General features: G+C 36.1%; 1 protein-coding gene across 1 annotated transcript in view; it reads right to left on the bottom strand.

Annotated features, from left to right (window-relative positions):
• Nucleotides 1-735: 735 nt before the first annotated feature.
• The window catches only part of gatad2b (GATA zinc finger domain containing 2B), an 81,138-nt gene continuing 73,241 nt past the window's right edge, over nt 736-8,632 (bottom strand). The window contains exon 11 of the mRNA XM_086062757.1: nt 736-8,632. This exon is cut by the window's right edge and continues 1,107 nt beyond it. The gene's annotated coding sequence lies outside the window, so the exon portion shown is untranslated.

Below are 8,632 nucleotides of genomic sequence, written 5' to 3'. Positions count from 1 at the left end.
AACACTGTACCTCATTGGATTTGTACTTTGGTCGTTTCTCTTATATTGAGGTTGACCATATCCTAGTCTATATATTTTTTTTTAGTTCTCCAAATATGACAATATTTGACATCTAAATTTACAGTAGTTTTAAAATTGTGTCAAATATATTGCAACTTTTCCTTGCAGCCTTTCCCCCATGCAATGACTTCAGACGTTTTTCTTTAAACTTTACAACTCTTTCTTTATTGTAACTTTTCAGATTTTTCTCCGTAATGTTCCCGCTTGCCTCTCATGATATCATAATATTGTTGTATTAATATTACAGATTCTTATTCCCTCGTAATCTTATGACTTTTTTTCAACAGAACACTTTATTTTTTGTTTTGTAACATTTATGGTCCCATCTCAAGGTTTATTTTCCCCCTAATGTTTTTGTTTACATTTTTTTGTTTTTCTTTGCCCTCTTGTGGTTCGATCAAGGGATGTCGTTAATAGTTGTCAACTGTGGGCATGTAAAGCCCTTTGAGACTATTTTGTGATTAAAGGCTATATAAATAAAACTGTCTTAACTTTTTTTATACTGGATGCAAACAATGTTTTTGGTTAACAGTTTGGCCTTGGAGGAGGTCTTTGCTCTACTCATTTAAGTATTACTTATCAACAACTTTCAAGACCAAGTTCAGTGAATATGAGTGAACGTGCAATGAAACAATAGTTTGTGCCAATGGGACTTAAGTCACACTTGGAAGCAAATTGTTTCAACCTTTATTAAACATAGCTTGCAAGATAAATATTACAAAGTTATTTTCTCCAAAATTAGCTTATTTTTTCAATCAATGCATAATTGTCAATCAACTGGCAGTATTCAAACAGCATTATTTTCATTGACTTTTTTTTTTGAAGACCGTTAAATATCAAGTATGTGCAAAAGGTCAGGATTGATGTAAGCAAACAAACAACAAGAACAAAAAGGACGTAAATTAGCCTCTGCTTCGTTTCATCGTTTGTGTCTCGCCTCCCCAGATGTTTTGCAGCTATACAAACAAGATACAAATGCTTGGAAGGGGATTCAAAATGACTTTGCAATCAAATATTTCCCTGCACCAGCGATGACAATATCAAAGAAAGTCAATCGCTGGTGTTAGCGGTTTAGGTATTCACTTTTAAACTTGGTTCAAGAATAAAAGCACAGAGACACGTACTGGTGGAAGTAGCTTTTATCAGAGACTCCATGCATGGTTGCTTATTGTGCAAACTTTTGTATGCAAGCCAACACAAAATAATCCAAAAAGGGTCAGATTCCACTTTTTGGGTTATTCAATTAGGCCCAAAAAGTTGGGTCAAATGAATAAAAAAACAAAACAACTCAGAACTTGGGTTGTTCTGTGGGTTATCAATTTAATTTGACCCAACATTTTTGGGTTAAATAACAAAAAAACAAAAAGTTGGGTTGATTCATTTATGACCCGATTCAATTGGGTTATTCAATTAACCCAAAAAAAGTTGGGTCAAATGAGTAACCCAGAATACAACCCCCCAAAAAATGGGTGGCTTTGTGGGTTGTTAATTCAATTTGACCCAACATTTTGGGTTAAAGAACTAAAAAAGTTAGGCATGTACAAATTGGGTTGGTTTGTGGGTTAATTTATCTGACCCAGTTTTTTGGGTTACCGGTAAATAACTCAGAGAATTGGGTCAATTAATTTTTTAGCCAATTCATTTGGGTTATTCAAGTAACCCAAAAAGTTGGGTCAAATGAATAACCCGCAATACAACCCCCCCAGAAATGGGTGGCTTTGTGGGTTGTTAATTCAATTTGACCCAACATTTTGGGTTAAATAACTAAGTTGGGCATGTCCAAATTGGGTTGGTTTGCGGGTTATTTAATTTGACCCAACTTGGGTTAAATAACTCAAATTAATGGCTTAGTCCATTCTTGACCCAATTTGGGTTATTTATGACCCAGCTGTTTTTAGAGTGTAAGCTTGAGCAGCGGTCTTTAAAGCCAGCAGGTTCATATTAGTTCATATCGGCACATTCACTATAAATCTTGACAAATTTTTGCCCTTTTAAGGAAATTTGTTAGCTGTTTTGTGTTTTATAAAAGGGATAAAAACAAGCAGCAAAATTAATAAAAGAGCATGTTCTCATGTTCCGAATATTTATATATAGTTATAATTGGTGTGTATTTTATTTTTATTTTTTAAGACAGCAAACTGAATTATAGAAAATATATAATAGTTCAAATTTCAATGTTATTGCATCAGGTTTGGCAGTTCTCTAAAAGAACATTTGTGAAGAAAAAAAAATCAAATTCATAAAAGATGTTTGCCTGAATCCAAGGACATGCAGGAGTGCTCAAAGATAAACATGAATTGTCGTAAAGATCCAAAAATGCACCATTCATGTCTTGAAATGACATGTTAGCTCTCTACTACTGTCATCCAAACACACTTTTATCCAGAGAAATTTTCAACAAGCAATTTACTAGGAAACAAACTTATTTCAAGTATTGCTGCCCCCAATGAAAGAATAACAAACAAAAAAAGTATACCAGCGTGCACTCTCCTGTTAACCGGAGGAGGGGGAAAAATGCATCCAGGGAGTCCATTTTAAGAAGCAGAGGAAAAAATTGGGAGAAACAAAGAAGAATCCCAAACATTTTGCACATTTGTTACACAATAATACACAGTGATCACAAAACGAAATGACAAGCTTCACAATATTCATGGCTTTTTGTTTGCTTTTCTACACAATATACAACCATTATTTTTTTCAGTACAAGGGAGGAAAATGCTTATGTACAATAAGTCATTATTACTTCAAACCTAGCAAATATCGTGTCATTTATCTCATATTCAATACATTTGTTTATTTTTTTTAAACTGCAATAGAAAGTAACGATAACTCAGAAGAGGAATTCAGTCGCCAGAAATAAAAAGAAGACCTTTTGAGGGAAAAAAATACATTCAAAAGAATCTGCAGTCAAAATACAAAGGTGTGGATGCAAACAGAGAAAGAGAGAGAGAGACAGGAGCTTTTTTTCAGTATTAACTTTACCTTTGCAGCAAAAAGGAGATGCATGAGATTAATTAACCAAATGGCGAGTGGTATTAAAAATTCACCCCGACATAAAAAAAAAGGAAATTATATCTGGAGAACCGTTTGGATAAAGGGAAAATGTATTTATTTTATTTGACTAAATTAAAATTTCGAAATTAAGATTTCGTCCTAGTGTAAACTTTAGTTTACATCTTTTCTTTTAGGTAGTTTCAGAGTCTTGGCCTAAGACTTTCCTCCCGCTTAAATGCTGTGACCCAGTCACGGCCTGGATTGTTCAAGCATCATCTTCATCGTCATCGTCATCGTCATCATCATCATCATCATCATCATCCCCCCTTGCGTTACAATTTGACTGGAGAAAAACTCAAAGCGACTGGCACCCATAACGACGCATGTAGAATGATGTACATGTGCAGAAGACAGGGAGGGCATAGATTCAGCAAAAAAGAAAAGAAAAGAAAAGAAGTTTAATGATAAATCATGTCTTGAAACAAAGGCTGAAAAATGGGGTGCACTATTTGGGTGCAACCAGCAGAGGCACTGTTGATAAGGTTTTTACAAGTTTGTGGTCTGAAGAAGATGACAGTTACAAGTGCCTTTATATGTCAAAATAAATGATAAATGTAATGATACATGAAATGTAAATCAAATTATTTTCTGCCATTTAAAATAATTTAAAAAATTTAATTAAAATTTTCTAAATAGGGGGAAAAGTGTTATCTCTGCATGTTTGTGTTAACTAAACAAAATACAAATGCACGGAATGTGTTCACATGAAAACAACGTAAAGTCGGTGAATGGGAAAAGAGGTGAACTTGGTTGTTAGCTTAGCTTCAACCGCTAGTTTTCACCAACACATAAAAGGTGGGGGCATGATTGTGGGGCGCTGCATACACTTGTTAAAAACTTGGTGCTGTGGCTTATAGTCTTCCAATTTAGCTTCAACAATAATAAATTTGTTCTTCCGAACATCAGTTTTGTTTGACTATTTAGCTTGGCTTAGCACTCGGCTGTGAGTTGCTATTTAAAAATTAAAGGTGGCTACGTGACTTTGGATTACAGCATTCACACTTCAAAACTAAGTGCTGTGGGTTATGTTCTTCTAATTTAGCTTTAAAAATTTACTTTCCCTTTGAAATGTTTTTTTTATTAAAATGTTTTATTTTTTTTGGGCTTAGCTAAATCAACTGATTTGCAAACTCAAATTAAAGGTGCCTTTGTGACAGTGGAGCATTGCACACATCAAAATTACTGTGTCTTTAAGTTTTCAAATTTAGATTTAGAATTAATTAGTTATTTATATCAATAGTTTTAAAGTTTTTTATGAGCTAGCAATCAGCTATGAGGTGCTAGCATAATTGAAAGGTGGCTATGTGGGTGGAGCGCTGCATAAACTTGTGAAAACAAAGTGCCCAGAGTTAAATTCTTCCAATTTAGATTAAACAAGAAACATTTGGCTCATTATAACAATGGTCTGATGGTATTAATTTACTATTTTGCTTAGCTTAAATCGCTAGCATTTGATGCAGAGTTGCTAGCTCAAATGAAAGACGGCTCCGTGAGCGGCTGCATACACCCATCAAAACTAAGTGCTCTGGTTGAAATTCTTTTAGTTCTTCATTATAAAGGTTTTAAAGTATTGTTTCACTATTTAGCTACAATAGCATGGATGACAAAAAGGATGGATGACAAAAAGGACGCAAATAATGATTGACATACTAGTTCGCACATACCAATCATGCCCAGTATATAATCTTAAATGCAATACTATAACTAGCTCAACAAGTACCACTGAGCGAGGGTGTGAAGCTCACCTTTAAAGACAAGTCATGCCAGCGTAGTCTGTGTATGTCACGAAAGGATGTCAACAAACACTTAAGGGTGCGTTCACACTTGAACAGGTTTGGTTGGATTAAATTAACTCTAGTATGAGGAACTCTAAACATTTATTTTACATCCATCCATTTTCTATACAGCTTGCCATCATTAGGTTAACCTGGAGTAGCCAGCTTGCTGAGAATTCATGATCAAGCAATATTGTTATTATGGAAATGTAGGTTTTGTTAATGCCAAGTGGACCAACTGTGATGCATCTTTTTCATTTTCAGTCTGGACCAGAGAAATAATCCCGAGTGTGAACACAGACCAAGTGCTTGTTCAAAATAAACCAACCGCGAGTTAAGCATGCCATGAGAGATGGTGATGGTATGCAAGTGCAACACAATGTAACCTAATAATGTAATGATAATAATGTAATGAATTTACTGCAACAGTAAACCAAAAAAAATGGAAGACATCCAGCATTACGTGTTCCATTTCCCACAAAAATGACTATTCTCACTGACAGCAGCATGTCTAGCTAGCCATCCTTTCAGGTACCGGTACCAGCGTGGTTGGTAGGGAACCAAAAAGCGCAACCTCCCAAAAACTTTCAGGAAAAAAAAAATGCGCGTACAAATGTTTATAATTGTGTATATTGCTCGATGCAAACTTAGCCCCCCATATTCCGAGAAGCAAGGTTAGCAAGATAAGATAACTATTCCACTCAATTGTGTTATGTCACAAGTTCCACATTGTCTCAGTAACAAACACGTTGTTTTCCCCTAGACTCTTTCTTCGATTTATTAATTGGCATTTAAATGTTCAATACACATTGCTTAGCTTTCATTCATAAACTGATCCCAAATTCTTAGACCTTTTACTTGTTTCCAGTAAAATGCTGTCGGCCGCCATTGAGAACTGTCTCATTCCCCTGATACTGAACCAACTCTTCCTCCGTCTTCAAAAATTATATTCCAGGAATAATACTGCACTTTGTCTGAACACTGATTGTAATGCTACTGTGCACAAGGTTGTAGCTTAAGAGCAGTTAGCGCACAAATAATAATATGCCGATGTAAGAGAATGTGTTTAACACATTCTGAGAACATTCTATAGATGGTAACGTTGGCCTGAAAGGACTGTTAAAAAACAAACAAAAAAAAACAAGCATTTTCGTCTCAAGAGTTAAAATATGTAAAACCCATGCAATTAGCATGCATGCTGGGTGTGGACCCAGCACACACGCCTTGGGGAAACACCTCTGAAAGCTACACCAGCCTTAAAGAAACTGATTTCCTCGTTGCATCACATGGTCCCACCCTTAGTCTGAGGCAATAATGCAAGATGGTTACATATTTTCACAGACGTTTCCTGGTTAGAAGGTCCCACGAATGTGAACATCTTAAGCAATGTCAGATGACTAAAAAGGAAACATCTTTCTTTCTTGACACAGCTATTATGAAATATTTCCGAGCAAAATAGTAAGTATGGCAGAATGGCGGAGGTGGTATATCCAGGTCCAGAAAGTAAAAACCCTGCCACAGTTTGGCTTTAGCCCCTAGTGATAGCTAGCTAGCTCCCTAGCAGGTAAACGAGCAAAATGGGAGCTAGCTAGGGAGCTAGCTAACTAGCACTTGAGGCTAAAGCCAAACTGTGGCAGGATTTTTACTTTCTGGACCTGGATTTGGCCCCTCTGCAGAATAGTGAAAAAGAGCAGAGATTAGTTGCTAATTTAGGCTCGCTGGGTGTGGTACAAGCTCAGCTGCATCTCAATAGTATGGAAATGTATGGCGGTGGTACATGTAAAAATGAATACTAAACCTAAGACAAAAAGGAAATAAAATGTCTGCTTGGTGTCCCAATTTTTACTGAAATGATCCTGCTAATGTAACCTGGACAGTTATTCTCCGTTCCCGAGATGGCCGTACTTGCTACTGATGTATTTCAATGGATAAAGCCAAGAATTAGCAGGAAATTTGAGGTTTTCAGAGCCTTGGCAATCAGGTATCCAAGTGTGCCCAGGCAATAGTGACAAACAATTTTACAGAGGTGTCAAATCCAGTAAAAAAAAAAAAAAAACTAGCTACATGGGCTTTTAACTCAACTAGCATGCTAGCTAACTTGTTTACAGGCTGGTTGAGTAGAAGCTAGTGTTAATTTTATCCGCCAATTTTAAATTTAGTCTCCGTTTTAGTCCAATTTCAGTCACATTTAGTCGAGGATTTTAGTCCAAGAAAACAATTTTATTGGTCTAGTTTTAGGTAACAAAAACTGTTTTAGTTTTAGTCAGGATAATCATTTTACTCCTGTATATATATTTTTTGCCAGCAGATTATGTTGAACATTTCGGATCTAAAACAATTTCACATAAAAATTTCTCTCATCTTTTTGATGAAAAACAACTTCACACACAATTACAGTGGCTTCTATGGCTCATTGCTACGAGCTAAGTAAGTTAGCCAGCATTAGTTAACAGTCGGATTAACAATATTGTTGGAACGTTATAGCTGTTAGATTAATGTTACATTACAACTATAATTTATTAATTTTTATAAACGTTTCACCGTGAATCCACCTCCTTGTCTGTCCCAAGATTAGCATAGACAATATTTTACAAAATCATATAATATTTGTCTAGTTTTTGTTCATGAACTAAAATGTCCAAAGATTTTCGTCCAGTTTTTATTAAGTGAAGTACATTTTGGTCTCGTCTTCATCAGTCGACAAAAATGCATACTGATTTAGTCTAGTCTAGTCTAAGTCCGGTGAAAAATGTGTGTTGACGAAATAATTTCTGTTTAGTTTTTGTTGACGAACTTAACACTAATAGAAGTGCCTGTGGTTAAAGCCAAACTGTGGCTTTCTGGACCTGGATTTGACACCTCTGAATTTTGACATGGGAAACGGACCGCTTTAACCGAGGCAAGTAGCACAAAGTACAGCTAGACAGTTTTCCATCAAGCTAATCCTTCTTGATACCATCAAATGTATTATCAATTCTTATTCCGGATATAAGTTTAGACTTGGATGGACAAATTCAGGTAAGTGTACACATGCTTTTACCTTAGCCTTAAAGCAGCTTCCACATAGGCTGGCTCTACCAAACTTCAGGAGGGATCAGCGACATGCAACTTGAGGTCCAACATTCCAAGAGTAACACCGCCACAGAACATTAGAAGTAAACCATAAAACCTGTGACTCTCTGATAGGCCCTAAGCCAGCTTCCAGACCTTAAGAGACTCTTAATTGTAACATTCTTTTCCTCTTTTTTTTCTTTTTGTAAAAAAACATGTTTTTTTTTTTCCAATTGGAAATATGCAAAGTGCTCCTCTGGAGTGAGGCAACTTGTGTGCACAACATGCACACAATGATTGATCCATGTCTCTCCCATACAAGATATAATCCACATCCTTTGTTTTCTCCCTCTGACGCTAGGTATCTATACATAATCCTTACAGATATTTTTTTTTTGTTTTTAACTTTGTTGATTATTATCGTCTCCCGAAGGCAAATACCTCTCAGGTCTGCCAACGTTTCAAGAAGAGACGCCGCAAAAAGAGAGAAAAAAAAAGGGGGGGCGGGGTTGGGGGGGAAGGTTTGGGGTGGCAGGGGCTAAGAATCTGAAAATATAATCCCAAACATAACAACTAAAAACCAGAATTCAAGGTTTGAAAGTACAGATTCTGGTTTGGGTGCACAAAATGTGCTTCCACCTTCAAGAGTGGAGTCCTTTTCACATTGAAAGAACATGTGACGTGAAAGACGA

The sequence above is a fragment of the Leptonotus elevatus genome, chromosome 19, assembly GCF_054856555.1.
Source record: "Leptonotus elevatus isolate MCC_2025b chromosome 19, RoL_Lele_1.0, whole genome shotgun sequence".
NCBI classification, from domain to species: Eukaryota; Metazoa; Chordata; class Actinopteri; order Syngnathiformes; family Syngnathidae; genus Leptonotus; species Leptonotus elevatus.
Note: the sequence above shows the minus strand (reverse complement) of the source record. Positions and strands in the feature narration are given on the sequence as shown.